This window comes from Corella eumyota, chromosome 6, assembly GCF_963082875.1.
Source record: "Corella eumyota chromosome 6, kaCorEumy4.1, whole genome shotgun sequence".
Classification (NCBI taxonomy): Eukaryota; Metazoa; Chordata; class Ascidiacea; order Phlebobranchia; family Corellidae; genus Corella; species Corella eumyota.
In genome coordinates, this window is record NC_137495.1 from 10,022,388 (window position 1) to 10,046,441 (window position 24,054).

The window sequence follows — 24,054 nt, forward strand, 5'->3', positions numbered from 1 at the left end:
AAAATACGTGTTATTATCGACGTCACAAATCGGGGGTTTTAACAACTTACATATCATGTGTTTCCAAAAAAGTGAATAAAATATTAGAAAGTGGTCAAATACAGGGGTAAAGTTTGTATTTTCGTATTATATGCTATATAGGTGACGTCACAAATTGGGGGTTTTGACATTTTACCTATCATGTCGCTCCAATTTATTTTCATATTTTGTAAAAAACAACGTACCCAACCACGAGATATTATCAAAAAAGTGAACAACATTTTAGATAGTGGTCAAATACGGGTGTAAACTTTTTATTTTCGTAATATACGCTATATAAGTGACGGCACAAATTGGGGGTTTTGACAACTTACAATTTTTATGCATTCGTATTGTTGGTTAGGTCACGTAACCCGTTAAATGACCGACAAAACACAAAAAGATTTGTGTTTACAATAGTAAGTATTAATTGTTATTATATATCCTTTAAAACTAAGAATCGGCAACAAAATGTGGGTATGGTTAATTAAAAAAAATATAACAAACCTACTAATAACAACATATGATTATAATTCTTAAAAACTTTATTAAAACCTAAAGTTTTATTAACTTAGCTGTGATATTACACCCCACCTTAATTTTTTAATTTTTAGAAATTAAACGTTATGTCTCATTCTAGCAAAGATTAATTTTTATGAATTGGTGCCCAATTTTAGATGACGTTCAGTTATTCACAAATAACTTAGATTGCTTGAATTTTACTAAGGTTGTTAATTTTATTTTAACAGTTTGTTGAAACTCTACAGGAAGCAAATAATAAAATTTTGCGCTTTTGTTGAAAAATGTGGTAACTTTAATTTTTTTTTTTTTGTTTCATCAATAATTTACTTAATACGCTTCAATGTGTTTACATTCAAGTTACTTTTAATTACTTGCATTTATTATCGTTATTTTAAACCCTGCGTCAGAATTACTGTGACAACCATTTAACAGGGCATTCTTTTTTTTTTAAAAAAACCAGAGCAGCTTTTTAAAGTCAAATGGTAAATTTATATTTTATGTGGTATTTTTGCTTTTTTCATTTAAAAAACACAGCTAAAATAATTTTTTTTTTAAAACAATGTGATTGAAATTTTTATTTATGTGCTGACAAGCTTTAACTTACGTTTTTCGATGTTAAAAGTATATCGAATGCTTTTAATTATAACTTGTTTATGAAATTTGCAGTTTATATTTAACATTTCTTGTCGCAAAAAAATTTATCTGTTTTTTTTTCTGGTATTGATTCATATTTTAATTTAGTAATTTACGCTTTATATTAAGTGCATATATTTAAAATAAACCTGGCAATTTAGTTTTACTAAACGGACGCCACAAAACAAACATGGATTTGGACTTTAAAGTAAATTTAGTGTTAATTTTCTTAAATAGTCGGAATCTCATATTCTTGTACACAACCAATCATTAAGAACAATCAAAATTATTAAATTTGCTACTTGTGCAAAAACATTGCACAGAATATCAAGGAAAAAGTACAAAAAACTATTAAAATTTAGTTGACTTTTTTTACATTCGCGAGTTAGAATTTGCATAAGCTGTTGATTACAGTCGGAAGATAAACAAAAGCCTAATTTAACATAAATGATAGGTTTGCAAATCTTCGTGGTATTTAAAACTTAACGTATTATTTTAAAGTAATCAGGAAAAAATATTTTTAAAATTACATATTAACTTTATTATAGTAAAATAAAATTCAGCGTTACTGGGGATTGAACCCAGGATCTCCTGTTTACGAGACTGACGCTTTACCACTAAGCTATAACGTCTCGATCACTAAATAATTAAAATACTGATTCGATTCAAAAGTTTTTTTAAACAAGTTAAAATTGTTATTACTAATTATGCAATCCTGTCTGGTAATGTTCAGGCAAGTGGTGGGCAGTATAAGGGAGTTTTGAAAAAACACTGACCTTTATAAGATTTTTTCTGCATTTCAAAAAAGATAAAGGTGTACTTTCCAATTTTTTTATAGCCAAAAGTCGTTTATCAACCTTTAAGATTAATGGAAAAAATACAGATTCTTTAACTTCCATTAAATCAATCATGTGATTTTGAATTTATAAAATTATTTTCGTCTTTTAAAGATGTTTAAAAGAAGCTGGTGATGCACATGTTAACGTTTGTAAAACTGTTTTAATATATTTATATTGAAAAAAAGAATATAATTGTGTCAAAGTAATTTTAAATTCATCATCACAATAAGCAAAAATACCTACAACTAGATTTATTTGATAAATAAAATACGATTTAAAATCATTTGATCATTTCTAAAATTAATCTCTATTAATAAATAAAGATAATCATAAACATAAATTAATTAAGATTATCAACTAAATTATTAAATCAAATTTTATGTATTTAATTATTAGATAAATGTTTATCATTATTATTTTCTTTTTAATTTGAAACAATGCGGTTCGAGTCCACCCAGGGTCAAATATACAATCGTCTTTTTTTTACAATTTTGCTTTGCAAATTAAATAGAAGTGTCGCGAATTAGTGGTATTTGTGTCGCAATAGATTGGCGCGTTTTGCTCTTAACCAAAAGGTTGAAGGTTCGGGCCCATTTATGAACGAAATATATTGTTACATTTTTATTACATTAATTTTGCTTTGCAAATTTAAACAAAGTGGGCTAAATAATCGTCTCTGTCGCGCAATCGGTTAGGGCGTTCAGCTGTTAAGAGAAAGTTTGAAGGTTTGAGTCCACCCAGGGTCAAATTTATTTTGTTACATTTTTATTATTATAATTTTGATCTCCAAATTTAGACCCAGTGTGGCAAAAAATGTCGTTTCTATGGCGCAATCAGTTAGCGAGTTCTTCTTTTAACCGAAAGGTTGGTTGTTCGAGTCCACCCAAGGTTAAATTTATATTGTTACATTTTTATTACTATAATTTTGATCTTCAGATTTAATCCAAGTGTAGCAATGTATGTCGTCTCTGTGGCGCAATCGGATAGCGCATTCGGCGAAAGGTTGTTAACCGAAAGGTTGGTGGTTCAAGCCCACCCAGGGACGAATTTTTTGTTTGCTTAATTTTGTTTGTTTGCTTAATTTATGGCTATGTATGAATAGTTATGTACATTACACAAACACTTGAACAATAAGAGTAGGACAACAACATATACATGGGGTAATGTTGTGATTGTATAGAGAAGAGACAAATGACTAGGGAGAGGGGGTGGTGGAGATTTAAGTATGTAGAGGTAAAAGAATATTTATTCGAAAGAAAAGTTAAATAGATTATTAACAAAAACTTTATAATCTGTTGTGTCTTGATTACAATGCTGTAGCGGCCCCTTAGAGACACGTGATTTTGCCTGATAAGAAGTCTGTGCTACAGTCTTATCTTTTGCCTTTTTTGTATTATGTTGTGTCTTATAAACCGACTACCAATTCATTACTGACTTAACTTTTTTTGCTTAACTGGAATAATAAATTATATTGTTACAATTTATATACGCTAAAATGCATTGATATATCACGTTTAATGATATATCACGTTATTTTATAGAAGAGCTGACAAGATGAACAAGAAAGTTAATAAATTGTTCATAAATTTTTTCGTTGAAATGTATTGTCAGTTGTTACATAACTTACACCATTATTTCCCCAACGTTTTTAGTTTTAAACTTAATAGACGCTTATAATAAAATAAATCTGTTATGCTACTTTGCTTTTTATTGTGTCAATTTAAGCTCTATTAAAATGAGTAGTTGAAATATACAAAATACGTTTCAAATTATATAGGAAATAGACAATAATAAATAAATTTTGCGTACGCCGTGTGAAAGGGCCTTTATTTTAAACAATTAACTATTAAATGTAAAAATAGCGTGTTTACAGCGAATAAATTCAAAAAGTTTCTGGGGGATGCCTATTTTTTCTTTTTTTGTTTGGACAGACTTAGCATTTTTAAAGTTCTGATTAAGAAAACATTATTTATCAATTTTGACATTGCGGGTGCGTGGCGCAATGGATAACGCGTCTGCCTACGGAGCAGAAGATTCTAGGTTCGAGTCCTGGCGCGCTCGTATTTTATTGAGCAAAATTTTTCCTACTTTAAGTACGTGAAATACTTATTTATGCTTAAGACATATTTATTTGTTCACTTTTCTTCACATACAGAGTTACGGTTGCTAATTGAATCACACGATGCAATTGATAAAGTCGGTTTCATTTCACAATGGCATTGTGACGTTATATAAAAGGGCAAACATTTGTACCTTTTTGCATAGGAAAGGGTGACCCTTGCCTAAAAAAAGTAAACAATTGAATTAGGTTAAAGTAGTGACTGGGCTTCGTGAATAATAAAAAAGTGAAAATAAAGAGTAGGAAATGTATGTAATAAAAAAAAAAAAAAAAAAAAAAAAAAAATTTTTTTATATACTATTTGAATCGTTTTTATTGCATACTGTACAAAATCGTAAAACATACTCGTTGGGTTAATAAGTTTGCTTTGTTCTTTAAAACCCGATTTTTTAATAACGATAAAATTGCATCACAGCGAAACAAAGTCATGTGTGTATTATAAGACATCTTATATTTCTAGTTGTTGTTTAATTGTAAAAAACTTAAAAAATGAGAAGCTGAATAAGTCAAGGTGTAGATTTTAAACAACAAATTTTATTTTCATACACAAAAGGTAGGTATTCTTTTTCTGAAAATAATTTTTAACTAGGGATATTCTCGGATAGACGATAAGCCAATTTTCCAATTCGGTAAGTGATTGGTTTTGCGATAACATACAAGGAGGTGCCTAGAATAAACATCCTTATATTGCATAGTCTGAATAGGAGTTGCGTTAGGTATTTTATTGTCAATTATGCATAAATACTTGCTTGATTAATAAAAAAATAAGATAAATATTTTGCTTTTAAATTTAGTTTGGTTATATTATACGACATCGATGCGTGTTTGTTTGCTGAAATTTAGTCTAGTTATTATAAAGGTTATATTTTAATTTACTGTGTAATTTTTTTTATAAAAAAAAGGTTTAAACGATTTTGGACCAAAATGTTATTTTTTTAAATAAATCAAGTTAAAATGAAACAACTGGGTGTGGGGTTCGAACCCACGCGGACATTCGTGCATTGGAACTTAAGTCCAACGCCTTAACCACTCGGCCAACCCAGTAACTGTGAAAGCCGTGTTAAGATGCTAATAAACCTAAATCTAAAGTAAGCCACCAATTGTGATTGGCAGCCTTATTATCTTTCGAAAACTTTGATTGTAAGTCAATTTTTTTTGGTTTGTTTAAACAAGGTGTTTGCGAAGCGAACTTTGTGCGTCCTTTGCGTCCTAGTATTTTCTCGGGGATTCCAAACTTTTTTGGGGGGTTCATTTTAAAGTAGGAAATGTCTTTTTGTATTGCCTTTAACATGCATTTTATTTAAATAACACCATTAGATATATAAAATTGTTATTACATTGCAAAACCTGTTACAGCAATAAAATAAATTTTAAATGGGCAAGTAATTTTTTTCTTCAATGAAATGCAATAACAGTCTTTAATTTAGTAACCATAATTATTTTTGTAATTGCGACAAAAATTATTTTAAATCGCTTTATCAACAAAGTAAATTAACGTAAAAGTTGCAACAAATATTTGCAGTTGGCCATTTACCCACAACGAGCAATTCGAATTTTTATCACTTTTGCCTATTAATTAAACATATATGTAGTTTCACAGATGTGATCCTACAACTTAAGTTGTTATAAAGAATATCTATTGGCCCCGTTTAAGAAATTAAAAATACAAACAAAATGCCTTTTTGTTTCACCTTTATTAATTGTCAGTCCACAATTAAGTTCAGATCTTTAACATTCGTTTGATTAAAATTCAACAATTTGTTAATACCTTATTCAAATAGGAACAAAGTTAGTTGTTAGAAACGGTAAAAAGGATAACGTAGCACTTATAACTGTAAATAAACCACACTTAGCATATCTACATATATTACTTTAAATATTTAGCTCATTTGGACAAAATTTATACTTAAACAATACGAATAATTACAAGACTAAAACCATTACAATGCCATGGGATGAGCATTTAAATAATTGATTAAAATTACGCTAGCTGCCTCAAGAAGTAAAAGCAAGAGTTGTCGTGGCCGATTGGTTAAGGCGATAAAAAAGGAAACCTATTCAGCTCTGCAGGCACAAGTTCGAATCCTGCCGAAAACGCATTTTTTATTTTATTTTTAATTAAAATCACGCTAGTTGCCTTGAAAAGTAAACACAAAAGTTGTCGTGGCCTAGTCGTTAAGTCAATAGACTTACAATATTTTAAGCTCTGTCAGCACAGATTCGAATCCTGCCGACAACGAATTTTTTTATTTTAGTTTTACTTCAAATTTAATTAATTAATTAAAATCACGCTAGCTGCAAGGAGAAGAAAACTTAAGAATTTTCATGGCCTGATTTCTTTTAGGCTCTGCCCGCGAAGGTTCGAGTCCTGCCGATAACGCGTTTTTATTTCAGTTTTAATTAATTAATTTAAATCACGCTAGCTGCAGAGTTGAACAAAAGAGTTGTCCTGGCCGAGTGGTTAAGGCGATAGACTTGAAATCTATTGGACTCTGCCCGCGCAGGTTCGAATCCTGCCGACAATGCATTTTTTTATTTCAGTTTAAATGCAAATTTAATTAAAATCACGCAAGGTGCCCCGAAAATGGAACGTTAGAGTTGTCATGGCCGAGTGGTGAAGGCTATAAGTTTGAATTTATTGAGGCTCTGCCGCGCAGGTTCGAAACATGACGACAACACATTATTTTATTTTAGTTTTACTTCAAATTTAATTAATTAATTAAAATCACGCTAGCTGCAAGGAGAAGAAAACTTAAGAATTTTCATGGCCTGATTTCTTTTAGGCTCTGCCCGCGAAGGTTCGAGTCCTGCCGATAACGCGTTTTTATTTCAGTTTTAATTAATTAATTTAAATCACGCTAGCTGCAGAGTTGAACAAAAGAGTTGTCCTGGCCGAGTGGTTAAGGCGATAGACTTGAAATCTATTGGACTCTGCCCGCGCAGGTTCGAATCCTGCCGACAATGCATTTTTTTATTTCAGTTTAAATGCAAATTTAATTAAAATCACGCAAGGTGCCCCGAAAATGGAACGTTAGAGTTGTCATGGCCGAGTGGTGAAGGCTATAAGTTTGAATTTATTGAGGCTCTGCCGCGCAGGTTCGAAACATGACGACAACGCATTATTTTATTTCAGTTTTAATACAACTTTAAATAATTTGAATAAATCACGCTAGCTGCTCCGAGAATCCAACATAAGAATTGTCGTGGCCCAGTCGTTAAGGAAATAGACTTGAAATCTATTGCGCATTGCTTGCGCAGGTTCAAATCTTGCCGACAACGTTTTTTTAGTTTTAATACAATTTTAATTTTTAACTAAAATCACGGTAGCTGCTTTAGAAAGGGAACGAAAAGTTTTCGGGCCGAGTGTTTAAGGCGATAGACTTGATTTCTATTAGGCTTTGCCCGCGCTGGTTTAAATCTTGCCGACAACGCTTATTTTATTTTAATTAAAATTTAATCAATTAATTTAAATGACGCTAGATGCATTAAAAACTAAACACAAGGGTTGTCGTGGCCGAGTGTTTAAGGTGATAGACGAGAAATCATTCAGGATCCGACCGCGCAGGTTCAAATCCTGCCGACAACGTAATTTTATTTCAGTTTTAAAATTACGATTTTAATTAAAATTAGACTAGTTGCCTTTGAAAGTGAACACAAGAGTTGTCGTAGACAAATGGTTAAGACGATAGACTAGAAATATATTGGCTCTGTCCGCGCAGGTTTGAATCCTGTTTTTTTTTGTAATTGAATCCTGTTTTTTTGTAAATTTTGTAAATTTATTGTTTTAAAAATAAAAAAATCTCAACAATATATATATTTTGGTTAAGAAATGATATTCTTTTGGATTTTTGTTTGATTTAAAAAGTTGACATGTTTGTTAAAGTTTTTATTAATAATATTTTAAATTATGATAAGAATCTTTTTTAAACAAAGTCACAAAGTTAAACCTAAATTATTTACAGAACAGTTAATACACTAAAACACCATTTAAAAAAACAATAATAACTAAACACCAAATGGTTACACCAAGTACGGGAAAGCAAAGGTTTAAAGACTGATAACAAATACAACTGCATGAAAAATAAGCCCTTAAACGTACTGCCAAAAATTAACGATTTTGCCAAAAATGAAAAGCAATGTGCGATGAGATTTAATTTGTTATTATGTAAAATATATTTTTATGGTTTTTAAAGGTAAGGTATTTAATATTTAGCATCAAGTTTAAAATTTGTTCACATGAGTAAAATTAAATTTATATTCAACAAGTACACTCACAAACTGCTAAAAAATTAAATTAAACAATCTATAAACTAATGGAAGCAATATGTTTTCTCTCTTGTATTTTACGGACTTAGTTAGATCTCTAACGTACTTTACGGTTCCAAGTTTTTCCAAGAACCGTAAAGTACAAATGTTTCCTTAGTATAAAAATATTTTCATGACAAAATTATGAAACGTTATTAATAATATTATCTAAAACTTTTTAATATTATTACTTTGAAGAACCACATTTTGACCATGCTTGCAAAATAATTTAAGATATGGTTAATAGCTAAAAAGGAAACTTTTAAATATTTTTTTAAAATTTTTCCGAACACGAATTTATTTGTTTTTTTAATTTAAAATTATTTTGTTTACTATGAAAAAATTTTTGTAAACGAAAGAAAATTTATTTTATATATCTCATAATGACCTTATAATTACCTTATTAGCACCTACCCTTGCGACTTAAAAGTTATTGTTCATATGTTTGTTATTAAAAAATGTACAAAAACAAAATTTTTATTTAAAAATAAACTGCACCATTTGAACTTAAAGAGTTCAGCAAACATTTTGTAAAAATTTTTACTAAATTCGTTAGGATCTAAATGATTTACTGAAATTTTTTTTTAATACATGAAATTATGTAGTTTTGTAAAATCCCGAATTAAAATCTCGTAACTTATATTCGATTATTTATATTTACATTAAGGTAAGGTAACTAAGTGACGAGATTTTAATAACTTTTTTCGACAGATTAAACATCCCTAAAATTTTAACACGAAATGCAATTTTCTTGTTGGTGTGGTAATTATTATTATAAACTTTCTTGCGGTCACACTTAAATTAGCGCAGTTTTCATCGCGGGCGCGTGGTGCGTTGGATAACGCGTCTGCCTACGGAGCAGAAGATTTCAGGTTCGAGTCTTGGCGCGCTGAAATTCCATATAGAAAAACGTTATCAACTGAAAAAAACAACAAAGACAAATCCTCTTTTTAGTTGAAAATTTAAATGAGATTTTCTAAAAGCTAAATACTATTCAATGTACTTATGACGAGCTAGACTTCCAGGCACGAAACTCCAGTCATTTAAAAATTTGATAGGTCCCTTAAAAAATTTCTAAAGAAAGAAAACTGAATCAAATAATCTTTATGATGGTTGTATCGGGGTGACCTACTTTGATTAATTTAAAAAAACACACGATTGAAGGAGCCTATTTTTAAAAATATACATAAATTCTCTCTTTTTTTCGTAATTAATCCATCTATCAAACCCTGAACTAAACCAATGTTTTTATACTTTTGATATGTTTCAAAAAATGACTCAAACGCAAGTATATAACTTTGGACTTTTTTCTGATCTACTTTTAACTGAAATGCCAGACCCTGTCAGTACTTTTCCGCAAATAGATTTCTCGATGCCAGTCACATCGAAGATCAAAGAGAATCAAACGAAAAAAAAAATTAAAACCACCAAAGTGGAAAAGGTGAAATCTTTTCGAAGTTTATTGAAAGATCTTGATCACAAGCGAAAGCTGCCGGATGATGCATTAGCTCAAAATGATCGCTTAACGTCAGGCTTTTTGAGTTGTTACAGTAGAAACTCAAAATGGCCACAAGCAGAGCTATTTGACCTAGCCGATGCGCTATTCGGAAACTGGCCGTACGTAATCGGTTATCCAGCAAGTTATTCTAACTGCCTAAATCTTCTATTCTATTGTGCTGATGGGATTCGAACGAAGCTTGCCCGGTTCAAAGCCGCGTCGAGAAGATGACCGAGGACGCAAGAGCTAGCGGTATGTACATAACGGTAAATCAGTACAACGGCATTTACGCCCTTGACAACTACTTGCAGCGCTTCAAGACCAAGAATCCAAAGTATGAGATTCGTAATAACTCAAAAAAGCAGATCGAAAAAAAAAGATAAGGTGCAGTTCAAGCAAATCGTTTAACACCTGAACGAACCAAACAAAAAGAAATAATTCTTCTTCACCTGTCAGTTCGTACTAATAAACTTGTATTATGTGTTTATTAACTCAAATATAATACGTAATTTTCATTAGAATTGTGTATCCTATCTTGAATAAAAAAAAATAAATACTTACAACATTTAAAAAATTAGTTGTTTTTTTACATGTAAGGGGGTCCAAATTTTTTTTTTATTCGATAATGGGAAACAATTTTAAGGTGTGCCTTTAAAGCTATTAGTAACTGGGGCTCAAGGGCATACAACATTTTCAATAGCCTTTTTAAATAAACACAATTGCATGTTATTTAATTAACTACTATTATACTGTAGAATCAATTGTAATAAGCCTATTACAATCAATTCTAAGTTCAAGCTAGTTCAATGTCATTGACCGGACACGTACAACAATTATTCTCGTTACAACGGGCGTCAACTTCAAACAATGCACTCTAAAATCGCCCTTAACGAGAATTAGCCACGTAACCTGTACGTAAAAGGCCAGCGGCTTTACAACGAACGAACTTTTATTGCCTTTCGGTTGTGCTATAAATACTGGAACAATTTAAACATTCTTCACCAATCTACCGATAGTTGGTCATCGTTATATCGTCGGGTCAATCTAGCAATAGTTGGCCACCGTCGCATCTCGCAATAACTGGACCTAAAAACCGTACTTTAACTTTAACGTTAGTCTAGCAATCTAGCTGATCTTGTAATGTAACTTTAAATCAAACCGTGTAAGTGTTTTGCCGTATTACAATAAAAGTATTACTGTTAACGTCTTGTCGTTTATAACTAAAACTTAAACAAAATACCAAACCAAATATAATCATAATAAAATGAGTCGGTAAACGGAGTCAAGCCAAATTAAACAGTTAAACCGAATAACCAACCAAAATAACTACAACAATAAAATCTAGTAACTCTACAATACCCTATATCTTGCATAAAATAAGAATGTTTTTTTTTCGACGTCTTTCTTCTAAAAAAACATTTCGAATTCAATAAAAAGCAGTATAGTACATGATACATTTCTTTCATTAATGGTTAGCAAACTAGATTAAAGTTCAGTTGACCATTTACTAATAACCATTTTTCAGACATAAAAAGCAGTAAAAACACTTTAAATTAATTAAAACATAAAATCAGCAACATATTTATTTGAGACATTAATGTAATTAGATAGTTTGTGCAAAAAAATAATGATATAATTTTTAAAAAATTAAAATTACATATCAACAAAAAAACAATATATAAAACGAACTCATAAAAAAATTAAAACTTTAATCACGTTTTTCTTTATTTCTTCAGCATTTCTTAAAAGCAACATTGCAAATAATTAATTATATATAATAAGTAAACGAAACAAACTATGAAGGGTTATTAAGCTATTTACCTCTTTATTCTTCTCCTTTTTAACTCCACTTTTCTTTTTAAATAAGTATTTTTTTATTAAATTTCTTTAAGCAGCTATGTTAGTGGGTTTTGCAATTTTGTAAGTAATGTATATATCACGTTAGTATAGTTGACACTGAAACACAAAATGTCTTTAGAACTCCTAAAAAATGTATGTGGTACTTACAATTTAATTTTCAAAAAATATTGAAAATAATAAACGCCAAATACCAGGTTACCATATTTTTCGTGTGACGTCACAAGTACTAGTTAGCGTCGCGAATGTAAACAAGCGAACTCAGCGGGAGATTCAGAAGCCGAATTGGTAAGACTGACGCGCAAGCTGAAAATGTAGCAGTCAGTTTCAAAATAGAAGGTGCAGGCAACATTAGTTTCGATTTAAATTAACAAGCCTTATTTACGTTTTTATTACCAGAACTAAATATTTATGTTGTTTTTTACTGCCAGACAGCAATACTGTAATAGGGTAAATCATTTATTATGGGCAGCAAATTAGGAATTTTTTATTCACAAATTTAATATTGTTTTTCCGTTATTTTTTAAAATAGTTTGGTACTGGTTGGGAACTTGTCACCTAGTAAACAAACTGACTAATTTTTTTTTAGACCAAAATCATATTGTTTATACTGTCTAGCTAAAACATTAGTCAAATAGTTACAAAATGCTGGCCGTCTAACTGACCAACAATTTAATTTTTAAAACTAAAATCAAAATATCGGCAAAAAATTTATTTCAAATGCGCTATACAGACAGTTTTCGCTTGTTTACATTTAGCGATAAAGTGGGCGGAGCGACAATGGTACTTTAAGCGTCATCACAAACAGGGCTTCCCCCTTTTTTTTTTTTTAATTAAATTAAATTTATTTTTTAAAGTTGTGTAACTTAGTTGTGTAACAAGTAAGTGAAATTATTTAAAGTTAAAACCATTTTTGTGTTCAGTGACACCAACTTTATCAATTTTTAAGTAAAAAAATATGGTTACTATATGACTTTAATAAACGGTTTAAAAGCTTTTAGCTTTGTTAAAGCTAAACTTCTAGATTTTATAATATAAAACCCAAATTCTCATTTAATGATATAATACTAAACTATAAATTTTTAGGAAATAAGGCTAATCTTTCAACCCAATAAGAAAACTAAACTTTCTAATTTTAAATTTGTTAATTTAGGCTTAAGTTACCTCTCCCCCTCACTTTCTTTTTTTCTAAATTTTTTTTATTTAATTGTTACATTAATGAAATATTTAAATACAATATTTGCAGTTACCCTAATTTTTTGATTTCCTCTTTCCTTCCACCCATCCGACCTTCTTCCTCTTTCCCCCCAGCCCTTATCCTCCCATTCCCCCTTCTCTTCTCGCCAAACCCATTTTCCCTTTGCTTTACCTCTGCCCATTCTTCCACCACGACCCCTTCATTTACCACCTTGACCACTATAATTTTTGTAATTTAATTTTAAAAAATGTGTAATGTAAATAAATGAATTACTATTGTTTTTAACAAGTTATATAAAATATTAAAATTTATTTTTTAATCTTTTTTAACCTAAAAATAAATTCCAGTTAATTTTAAAAGTTGTGTCAATCCAATACATCCCTGGGTTGAAGTTGTGTCCCAGTGTGTTTATTAAGAATCTTTTCAAAAGTTGCTAAAAGATTCTCCTTATTATTTAAAACACTTTGGACAGCTCGGGATTGAAAATTCCATCTTGTTTCACATGGTCTTGGCAGTCGTTTTTCACAAACTGATCGTAACACTCATAACAGATGCACCATCATATGTCTGAGCAATAAGTTTTTCCTTTAGATAAAAAGGTTGCAGTGCATGTTTTAAAAGAGAGGTCATACAGCAGTTCGATCATTAGCTTTATAATATGACAAAAACCGTTCAACGGGAAAGCCATTCACCACAAATTGTTAAGTGAAATACTTGCTATTTTCTGCTTTAATAATTCTTGCTAAACGTAAAAAAGGTAAATAATTGGCTTCCAATCAATAAATAAAATTAGACTAATTGACTAACAAAATCTGAAAATCCAATCAAAGTTAACTTTTTTACTAAAAAAGGGTATGCGAGAATTTGCCTAAGTTAACTGATTTCACCAGACACGTGCACGATCTTTCTGACACTTTTGCCACTACCTTTTTTTCTAAAAAATCTAACCGAATATTTTTCCTTGTTAAAGTTTTATTACCTGCCTAAAAATAAGTTTTATTACCTGCCTAAAATGTCTTGCGCACACCGTTTACTTAGTATTGCAAAGAGCTATAACAGATGGAGAGCGTGTCGTTTGTGATGGTGCACGTGGATTAAAGAAAAATACTTGAGTTAAGAGTTTGGGGCAATTGAGTGTGCAGAATTACCACATAATAAAAAGTTTCACGTTTGTCGCTATTTATCGATGCCCACTATTGAAACACTTTCTGATTTGACTAAATTTTGAATAAATACAAAGATGAGTCAGTCACCTGGTCTTTTATGGCCTTGCTGTCCAATTGTTTCATGTCCGCCTACAGGTTTTCGCTTGAAAGACTTTTTAGTACAGCGGGCGCTATTGCTAGCCCGTATGTCGAAATCCTTTATTTCTTCATGAGATTATTTGAAAACCCAAATACAGCTTTTAAACCGGTAAACTTAGTTCGAGTTTTCACCACACGTTGACAAATTTGCTTATAACTCCCGCAACATTTTGCTTTCAAGAGTCGTGCAAAAAGACCAACATCTAAATTATTGTTTTTTATAACAAAGAACATATCTACCACAAAAAGATGAGGATAGATAATACGTCACCACTAATAGATGAAGTTATTTAATCACTACAAAGCTAATATACTCAAATAAAAGATTATATAATAATTGTTTTGGCGATTAAGCGACTTGTTTGGATATAGAGTAGGCAACGGAACAATTTAACGTTATGTTTTTCAATTTAAAGATTTAATTTTGCAAACTACCTTTTTAAAATATAAACTAACCTTTTAAAAAAAGGTTTAAATTATTTGTGTTAATGGAATTATCTTTTTATTATGCAAGTGGTTAAAGTGTTATGGGTTCAGATAGAGGTTTAAAGGTGTAGGGTTGTTCAAATGTAAGGTGTTCATGTAAAAGGAATTTGAATGTTTGGCCACCGTTATTAGAATTTATTGTAACGTCCGCGCAACTTTCGCTTAAACAGCAAGTAAACGGAGCTATTATTAACTGCGTGCGGCAAAAGAACGCTTATATTGATAATAGGGAAATTAAAACCTGATCTGACGTTAAACTATGAAACCAAACAGTCAACTAATTAAAAAAAGTCAACACAAATTGATTAAAATAAACTTGCTAAAGAAAAACACTGTCCATATAAACGTGTACTTTCGTGTGTACGAGTTTTTTGTCAAAAAACAATGCAACAGAAGAAATTTTTTAAACGAGGTTACACTGCGCAAATAGCAACGGACTAAGCAAAACGAATTAAATTTATAAGAAACCCCGCAGGTCCAACCAAAAACTTTTTTGACGCGATAACCGGTTTACCACACTGCCGGTTAACTTATGCTTTTTACCATCAGTCTGTAAAATAAATATATAGAATAAAAAAAATCAAATACCGTATAAAATATTCCATACTTTTAACGCATAACTTCTTAAAGGTGATGCGACCGAAAAATTATCTTTGAGCTAGAAACAGATCTTTATTTAACCAACCTTTTGAAAGATCATTTACCAGAAAAATAGTAGCACATACCCCTGGTGACGCCAATTGTCTTTTCAACTTGGTTCGCTTGCCTTAAACTGTACAACAATTTTTAGCTTTAAAATTAAAGAGTCCATACTTGCATCAAGGTAACGTTAAATAAAAATTATTATGTAACACATCTAAAAGATTTTAATAATGTTTTTTCTGATTACAGTGATGTACTCATTGACTGTTTAAGACATTTAAACTTTTCTTGTAAATATTTTACAGAGAAAGAACAAGTGCTAGCCTGGAGCCAGCTCCATCCTTTCCTAAAGATCGGAGAGGTTCCAGGCTAGCGAGCCTCTTTGGCCAGTTTCGAGGGTCTCCCTTTTTCCTAGAGACCCTATAATTGTGTCTGAGGACGAGGAGGGGCCCTTGGTTAAAGAGGCAGCGACAGTGGCGGGCCTCCACCAACAAGGCGTGCCTCGAACTTCAAATAGTACAAATTCGGTTAGCCCAATTCAGACCAATAACCCCCCTCCACATAATCTTTTCCCCGAACCTTTTTATTTATATACTTCAATTCCCCCCCCCCCCCTCCTTAATTATAACCCAGTATTGGTTCATGCATGTAGTTTTTAATAAATTCCTAAACAAATGTTTTGTGTGGTTGCTGTTAGTACTTACTCATAGAGCACTGTATAAACAAATTGTTCTGTTTCTTCATTATTTGCAAGAAAGGGTTAAGCCCTGCTTGAGGGCTCTGGCACATCCAAAGTTTGTTCAGCAAACAATTCCTAAAGTAAACAAAATTAGCAATTAATGGTATGTGAAGTGATTTTACTAAAAAATTAAACTGTTTAAACATTTGCTATACCTCCATGTTGTAGTTCGTCCGCTTCAGTTGTAAAATCCAACAAAAGCGGTTCAGAAAATACATGGGGTGGCTCTTCTCTAGATAATTCAAATGCATCACCCTCGACGCAGGTATCCATGATTGCCTATAAAACATTAAAGTTGCAATTTTATACATATTTAACTAAAAACTACAACAAATCAGTTTAAAAGCAACACATAACCATTTTTATAAAAAAAAAAAAAAAAAAGCTTACCATTGCTCTTGGCCTTGATTTTAACAAATTGTCCATTTTATCGAAATGAACCCAGCTTCGGTTTTTGCCAGCAGCCCCCGATTTGCTAAGCTCGGTCTCATTTCTGTAATATTGCCTTTTTAAGTTCTTCCACTTATCACGGCAATCATTACTAAATGTGTTATTTTACACTAGTTAGAATTTTACCAATAAAAATCTTAGTACTTGTAACTTTAAACACATGATTAGACATAAGGTGATAACCTACCTTGAATGTACAAAGGATGGTAAGTTTGATTTTAACAAACTTGCAATATCCCTAAAAATCTGATCATTTCCCTTTCCCCTTCTATAAATCACCAACAAAACATTTTGTTCAATCATGATGTCGAGCATATTATCAACCATTCCAAAACTCAACTGAGCAGGAGCTTTTCGTTTCCTTTGGTTCTCCATTATTAAGATAAATAAGAAATAGTAAACAAATAATAATATGTAATAACTCTAACTTTCTACAGTGTTTTATAAGCTTTATAATTACACCCTGTAATTATAAACAGCTGGCCTCATAAAATTTAATGGTAGGCAACTGCCTGTCTGTCGCCTAAAATATATAAAATCAGCAGCATCACACCAGGGGGGCCATTAAAATAAAAACTGAACTAATAAATCGAAAACTGTCGTAAAAATAACTTGTCGTAAATAATTTTTGCTTCACCACTAAATCGGCCCAATGATACGCAACTCTCTCGTTTTGCTCATTTTCATATCTTCCTGGTCACGCTTCAATGAAGTACAAAAACATTTGGCGCCGCTAATACAAAATCATAATATAAAAGTTCGTATTTTTTATAGATTTTGGTAAGTTATTAATACATTTTATAAAATATGGCCAATTTTATTGACTTGAAGAGTGACGTAGTATCTGTTTGTTGTGTGGATGTTGAGACATTAGGGCAACTTTCATTATTTACAGAGGCTGACAGTGGAAAAACGAGACCAGTCTTACCGGCCTGTTCTGAAAATATAGCTTTGCCAGCCTGTACTAAACGAAAAGGGATTTGGACAGCCGATGATATTAAATTATGGTGGAATGAAATTGGAGCACCTAGCAATTGCCTAACATTAACTGCGACTAATTACTATGTTTCAACTTTTTATTCTTTTATATCAGCGATTTTTTCTAAATTTAGTTTTGATGGAATATCAATCATCCCCAACCTCTTTAGTTCACTTCTATCAAGAAAAGATGCCTTAAACCTGTCTGGAAAACTATTTAATAAATTTATTTTAATTCTTAAGTCCGAAAGTTGTAAAGAAAACAATCAAATTAATGTTGTCACTTTGGATGATCGGTATATTTTGAAGTATATAGGTGGATTCATTTTGCAGAAGTTAGAAAGAAAAACCAATGTTGATTCGGAATATGTCTTTCTTGAAAATTTGTGCGACTCTAATAGGTTGTTAAACAACACCGATTTTGGTTCTTTAGTGATGCCTATTAATGAATTTACAAATATGTTGGTTGATTTAGAACAAAATTTTAGATTATTTTACTCTCACACAAACACCCTGACAAAAGTAATTCAGCAAGTTGATGTGCAGATATATTGGGATCTTCTCTGTTTAAACTGCACTGAGGCTAACATTTCAAGTGAACAAAATATTGTATCAAAGATTTGTCATTTTTTTATTAAAATTCGCTGTTACCGAAAGGCAAAAAAAATAAATATGGCCTTTCAACTGAAAAAAGATCAAAATATTAGTCTATGAAAATCCTTAAAATCATAACTTACACTTAGTGATCCAATGTCTTGATTACGGGGAAGAGCCTCTGTCCTGCTCTAACAAATAAACCCCCGTAGCGTGATAGGCTTGGTGAAGGTAGCAGGACAGATCAAGTTTTATACTTGAGGCAAAAGGCTATTTATGATAGTAGTGTGCATAAAAAATAAGACAAGCTTTGTATATAATTTCTTTACAGATATTTATTTTTTAAAATATATATATATATACAGTTTTAAATACCAACAAATAATATGTCTCGTATGTGCTGCATACCATTTTGCAGCAATCGATCACCAGCATTTTCCCTTTTTCGAGTCCCATCGAAGCGTTTTTTACCTGTAGGAGCGGAGGCAGTATGGGCTGAAAAAATGGAAATGTAATTCTTGGCATGCATCAAGACAAGCACATTAAAAATCTTTTCTCGAAAGACAGTGTTAAAATTTGTGAAATTCATTTCAAATTGGAAGATATAATATTGTGTATGTATAAAATTAAAGTTGTTTTTATTGGCTTCTTGCCTTTATCTTTAATTTTTTATGCAGGTGGAACTTGTAAACGCAAACACCCAAAAGTGGGTGCAATACCCTTGTTTTTATTTTCCCAAGTGTCATAAGTATATTAAGGAAGAAAGACAACCATCAAAGATCCGAGAAACTGGGTCTAAAGTGTAGTCTTTTAACCAGCTGAAAAGTGCAACATTGCCTAACGGATGAGTGAAGGTCCTGGAAAATGATAAGAGTTTTCTTTAACTTTAGTGATGGCTATGATCAGCTGCAATATCAAATAGTGGTGTTAAAAAATTTAGATGTATTTGCCAGTTATTATGGATGGGGTGCCTCCTTAGATAGTCCACTGCGTGAGCTTCCAGTTAAGAAAATGGCAGTCCCACAGTTATTTGATGAGGTTGGAAAATTTTAAATATGTAAAGTATATATAGCTTTTTACACTTGCTTGATTTTTAGGCTATTTATTTAGTGGAAATTTTTATGATTACATAAAATAAAACATAAATTTGCGTTTAATATCTTGATAATAGAAACCTTAAAATCTCAAGTGGAAAAGCTTCTTCTGCAACCAAACCAGGTTGAGGTTGAAGAGGATATTGCTTTAGATCTAAAATTAATAATGGGATCTGGTAAAGATATAGTTTTTTAGTCAGTTCATTTAAGTGTATGTGATAAATATATCGAATAAATAAATTATCAAAAATATTAACTACCCCAAATTTAACTTAGCTTTTAAGAAGGGTATAGTTAGTACATTTAACACGCTCTTTTGGAAAGAGCAGCAAAGGTTAAACACAATGTGCAAAAACGGAGAACGATACCATCCGAAATCATTAAGTATGCTGGCTGTTTTAAAACTTTACTGTAATAATAAGTATATTTTATTTTTGGTGTATATTTTTAAAATTAAAAAAAGTTTTATTGTACCAAGCCATAATAAGATGTATTACATTTGTCTACTAAATTTACTTTCTGCACTAGGTTTTGTTTAAGCCTTGCTGCCAGAAGTAGAACAGCATACGAAGAGCTCAGAGACAGTAAAATTTTGCGCTTACCCAGTTTTTGCACTTTGTGTTATTATAGGTGCAAAATTGTTGGATTTAGCATGCTAAAACGTTAATGTATATGCTTAATAAAACCATTTTTATAGTTGCTTAAAATTTAAATACTCAACTGTGCAGAAATGCTTTTAAATCTGCCCCTGGGATTCAGCAACATGTCCTTTTTGAGCTTCAGCATAAGGCTACAACAATGTTACCACACCAACGCTATATTGTTTTATCTATGGATGAAATGAAAAGTTTGTTACTAAATTGAATTAATACACTTTAAAACTTTAGTCCATTTAAGGACGAAACCCCTTTTATATAATTAAACCAAATCATAACACCTATTTTATGCAAATATTTTATTAAGTTAAAGAAAGCATTGTATATGACCGACCATTCAAGTTTCACAATTGCTGCTCTTTGATACGACATTTCACATGGGTAATTTTTACGTTTCAGTTTTGGTAGAACGCAATATCTTTACCCAATTTTTCCAGTTGCTTTTATTGTGTAACTACCATCATAGGATTGCTTTATTATTTTAAATAAAATGTGTCAAAATTTTTTTTTCCTTCTGTACAATTTTGTTCTGTTTTTTTATTCACTCCTTTCTTTTATTTCATTTTTATGTGTATTATTTTATTTTATCGTTATTAATATTTATACTTTTGGCATGTTTTAAATCACTAAATTGATTTTTTCATTTTTTCCCGTCGCATTGTATATCGTATTTATTATTTACTTTTATCAATGTGCGAAAAACCAAAATAAATAAATAAAAAAATGTTTACTGTGTATTGAAATACACTAGAGAAAGACAAATGTAAAGCTAATTTTGTTGCTGTTCAAGCGGATGAGACAACGGATATTGCCAATCGATCACAATTTGCAGTACAGTACTTCTTAGATTTGTGGTGAATGGGTTTCCTGTAAAACAGTTTTTGTTATATCACAAGGCCAATGATCTTACATGATAAAACTTGTGCAATGGGTGGAAAAATTGCTTGCAAAATTAAAGTAAATTATGTAAAAATAAATACTTTTTGAATAGCCCATTAGATAAATAGCCTTTTTTATTGCAAACATAGGCCATTTATGAATAGTTATGTACATTACATAAACACTTAAACAATAAGAGTAGGACAACAACATATACATAGGGTGATGGTGTAATTGTACAGAAAAGAGAATGAAAAGAGGAAGAATGACTAGGAAAAAAAGGAAGGAGAGGGGGTGGTGGAGATTTAAGTATGTGGAGAAGAATGGAGAGATTTGTGATATATGATATTATTTATGTTTTTATTAATACTATTTAAAAAAACTCTATAATTTTAACTATAAGAATTACTTTCCAGGTAATTATTTAGCATACAGCTAAGTCTAATATACTTTCAAAATATATTTATTCAAAAGAAAAAAGTTAAATAGATTATCAACAAAAACTTAATCTGTTGTATCTTGATTTCAATATTTAATGATATATCATGTTATTTTATAGAAGAGCTGACAAGATGAACAAGAAGTTCAATAAATTGTTTTTAATATTTTTTTTTGAATGGATTGTCAGTTGTTACATAACTTGCACCATTATTTTTCCCACGTTTTTAGTTTTAAACTTAAAAAACGCTTATAATAAAAGAAATCTGTTACGCTATTTTGCTTTTTATTGTGTCATCTCAAGCTCTATGAAAATCGGAATTTAAAAATATACAAAATACGTTTTATATTATAAAGAAAATAGGCAATAATAAATTAAGATTAAAATCTTGCTAACTCAATATTTATTAGAAATTTTTTTAATTGTTTTCAACACTGGGTAAGGGAAAATTTTTAACCTAACGCATGTTCGCACGACAGGTAACGCTGCGTTGCGCTGCGTTAACTTTACAATTTTTAGGGATTTTTTTTAAAATTTTAATAAACAATATCTACTAAAAGTATACCGCTTACGAAATCTTGCGTAAATTTTCCTCCTAACATAAAACTTGCTTAACTTTCGTATATGTGAACGACGTTACGTTGCATACGCCGTGTAAAAGGGCTTATATTATAAATAATTAACTATTAAATGTAAAAATAGCGTGTTTACAGCGAATAATTTACAATATTTCTGAGGGATCCAGCCCCCCCGTGTTATGTATATTCTTCCAAGTCTCGACTGCATGTTGTATCCGGTGTATGTGCATTGTTGCTTGCGAGAATGTTATTTTCTATATGAATCAAAAAGTTTGCCGTATTTGTATCGATTTGTTTTGTGTTTTAATGGAGGTGTTTTGTCAATTTGTATGTTTTCAATGTTATTATAGTCACCTGCCATTAGGGTTGGGTTAGGTGATGAGGTAAGTTGCTGACTGTTTAGTTTATGTTTTAAAAAGTGATTGCCTTTTTATTGGGTTATCTAAACTATTTCAGTTAATAGTTGTTGATTCTATATAAGAACCATAAATAAAATATATTCACTAAATTAATAAAAATTGAAGAAAATGAACAAAGGAGAAAAATATTTAAAAAATTCTAGGTTCTTACTAGTCAATGTTTGAATTTGTTGTGTAGGTCACTTAACCTGCTAAAGGTAAGTATAGTTTATGATGTTGTTGTCTGAATCGCTGTTTAAGGAATATTTTTCTTCTTCCGATGTATTATCGATTTGGTATGACATTGTGGTCTGTTTAATACGGGCTGGTGATTGTTGTCTGTTGTTTGTGTCTTGATAAGTTGTTGATCTTTGTGGGGTGGTGGGTAGTTCAGGGGTGGTAGTTGCTTCCTTTGTTGATGGTGAAAAAAGTCCTGTTTGTGATTTTTTTGTAATTTTTGGGCTGTCCGTTTGTTTTGTAAGTTTATTTGGGTGGTTTTGTCTGTTGTTTTTTTTGTAATGGATTATGTGGTGAGTCTGCTTGTTGCTCAGGTGATACACGGGAAAAAAATAGTTTCCGTATATAAGTTCTTTCGGTACTACTTGACGGATGTTTTCTTCGCTTACAAAATAATATTGTTTTCTATTTTTAACTTCAAATTTGTCTTAAATGTGAATTAATCTGGTTACTTCAAGCTGTAGTTGTTTTATTTTTTCGAGAATAATTTTGTCTGAAAATTTGGAGGGTTCGTTTAAAAATATAATTGGTATGTCTTTTTCCACCCATCTTCTAGTGTATACAAGATCTTTCCATTTTTTGATTAAAAATATTGATTTATAATCTGAAGGCCCAAATTTGGTGTTTTTTTAAAAGTCGGCCAAAATTGTTTCTCTAGTAATTCAAGGCAAAATACGCAACATGACGTCAAATTCATGTATTTTAAATCTACATTTTTAGGTCTGATGGTTTTGCCTGTGACTACTTTGGCTAAAGAAGGCTGTCCAGTTACGTGAATTTGAAGGTTACGCGCCGCATCGCTGTTTCTTTGCCATTTTGTCCCGGTGGAAAGCACGAAGAATATAAACATGGATTAATTATCTAAGAATAACATTATTATATTACTAGAGTTTGGTCATGACTTATTTGTTGTTTGTGTAAAAACTTATTTACCACACTTAAAATCGGTATAAGGTTACATTTATTAAATATAAGCGTAGTATAACACTACACGCGCTAAATATTACAAACATAAAATTATAATAAATTACGCAAAAACTAACACTAATATACTAAATTAACGACACATAGTTATATAAATCTACATTAAATAAAACTTTCGGTCAAAACATAACAAATAGCTTCAGTTAAAACACTAACATGATAACGACAATACTTTTTGATATGTCCGACTACCTTATGGGTAATCGGATCGCCTGAGACTAAGATGTCTGGATAACGATATTTTTACAGTAAAGTTGGGCATTTATATACCCTGAATTGAATTAATTATGTTTACGAGATGGTAGCAATTAAAAGTTCGTACAAGTTCGCAAGTCCTGTCATTGCTGGTTTGTTTCTTTTGTCTTTTTCACGTGGTTTGCAGCTGGTTAAAGTTGTAATTATTTTTGGCCCTTGGCTGATTAATGATTGTTTCTTCGGAACTAAGTTAAGTCCACGTATAATTGCCCACGTATTGTTTTCGTTGAACCAACTTCCAATGACAGCTTAAGTTCAAATGCGAACATGTTTTGCACCGGGAACACACTACCACCTCTACCAGATTTTTGATTACTGTAAATATATTAATATTAATTTGGGAATTTGAATA

The 24,054-nt window shown here is 30.9% G+C and overlaps 6 non-coding genes across 6 annotated transcripts; 4 read left to right on the plus strand and 2 right to left on the minus strand.

Annotated features, from left to right (window-relative positions):
• Window positions 1-1,733: 1,733 nt before the first annotated feature.
• On the minus strand, window positions 1,734-1,806 carry Trnat-cgu (transfer RNA threonine (anticodon CGU)). Its single transcript has one exon. It is a non-coding gene; the product is annotated as a tRNA-Thr (tRNA).
• Window positions 1,807-2,976: 1,170 nt separating this feature from the next.
• Trnaf-aaa (transfer RNA phenylalanine (anticodon AAA)) lies at window positions 2,977-3,057 on the plus strand. Its single transcript is given in 2 exon segments — window positions 2,977-3,014; window positions 3,022-3,057. It is a non-coding gene; the product is annotated as a tRNA-Phe (tRNA).
• Window positions 3,058-4,000: 943 nt separating this feature from the next.
• On the plus strand, window positions 4,001-4,073 carry Trnar-acg (transfer RNA arginine (anticodon ACG)). Its single transcript has one exon. It is a non-coding gene; the product is annotated as a tRNA-Arg (tRNA).
• Window positions 4,074-5,092: 1,019 nt separating this feature from the next.
• Window positions 5,093-5,175, minus strand: Trnal-uaa (transfer RNA leucine (anticodon UAA)). Its single transcript has one exon. It is a non-coding gene; the product is annotated as a tRNA-Leu (tRNA).
• A 1,399-nt stretch (window positions 5,176-6,574) lies between these two features.
• Window positions 6,575-6,656, plus strand: Trnas-uga (transfer RNA serine (anticodon UGA)). The gene has a single exon. It is a non-coding gene; the product is annotated as a tRNA-Ser (tRNA).
• A 357-nt stretch (window positions 6,657-7,013) lies between these two features.
• On the plus strand, window positions 7,014-7,095 carry Trnas-uga (transfer RNA serine (anticodon UGA)). The gene has a single exon. It is a non-coding gene; the product is annotated as a tRNA-Ser (tRNA).
• Window positions 7,096-24,054: the final 16,959 nt, after the last annotated feature.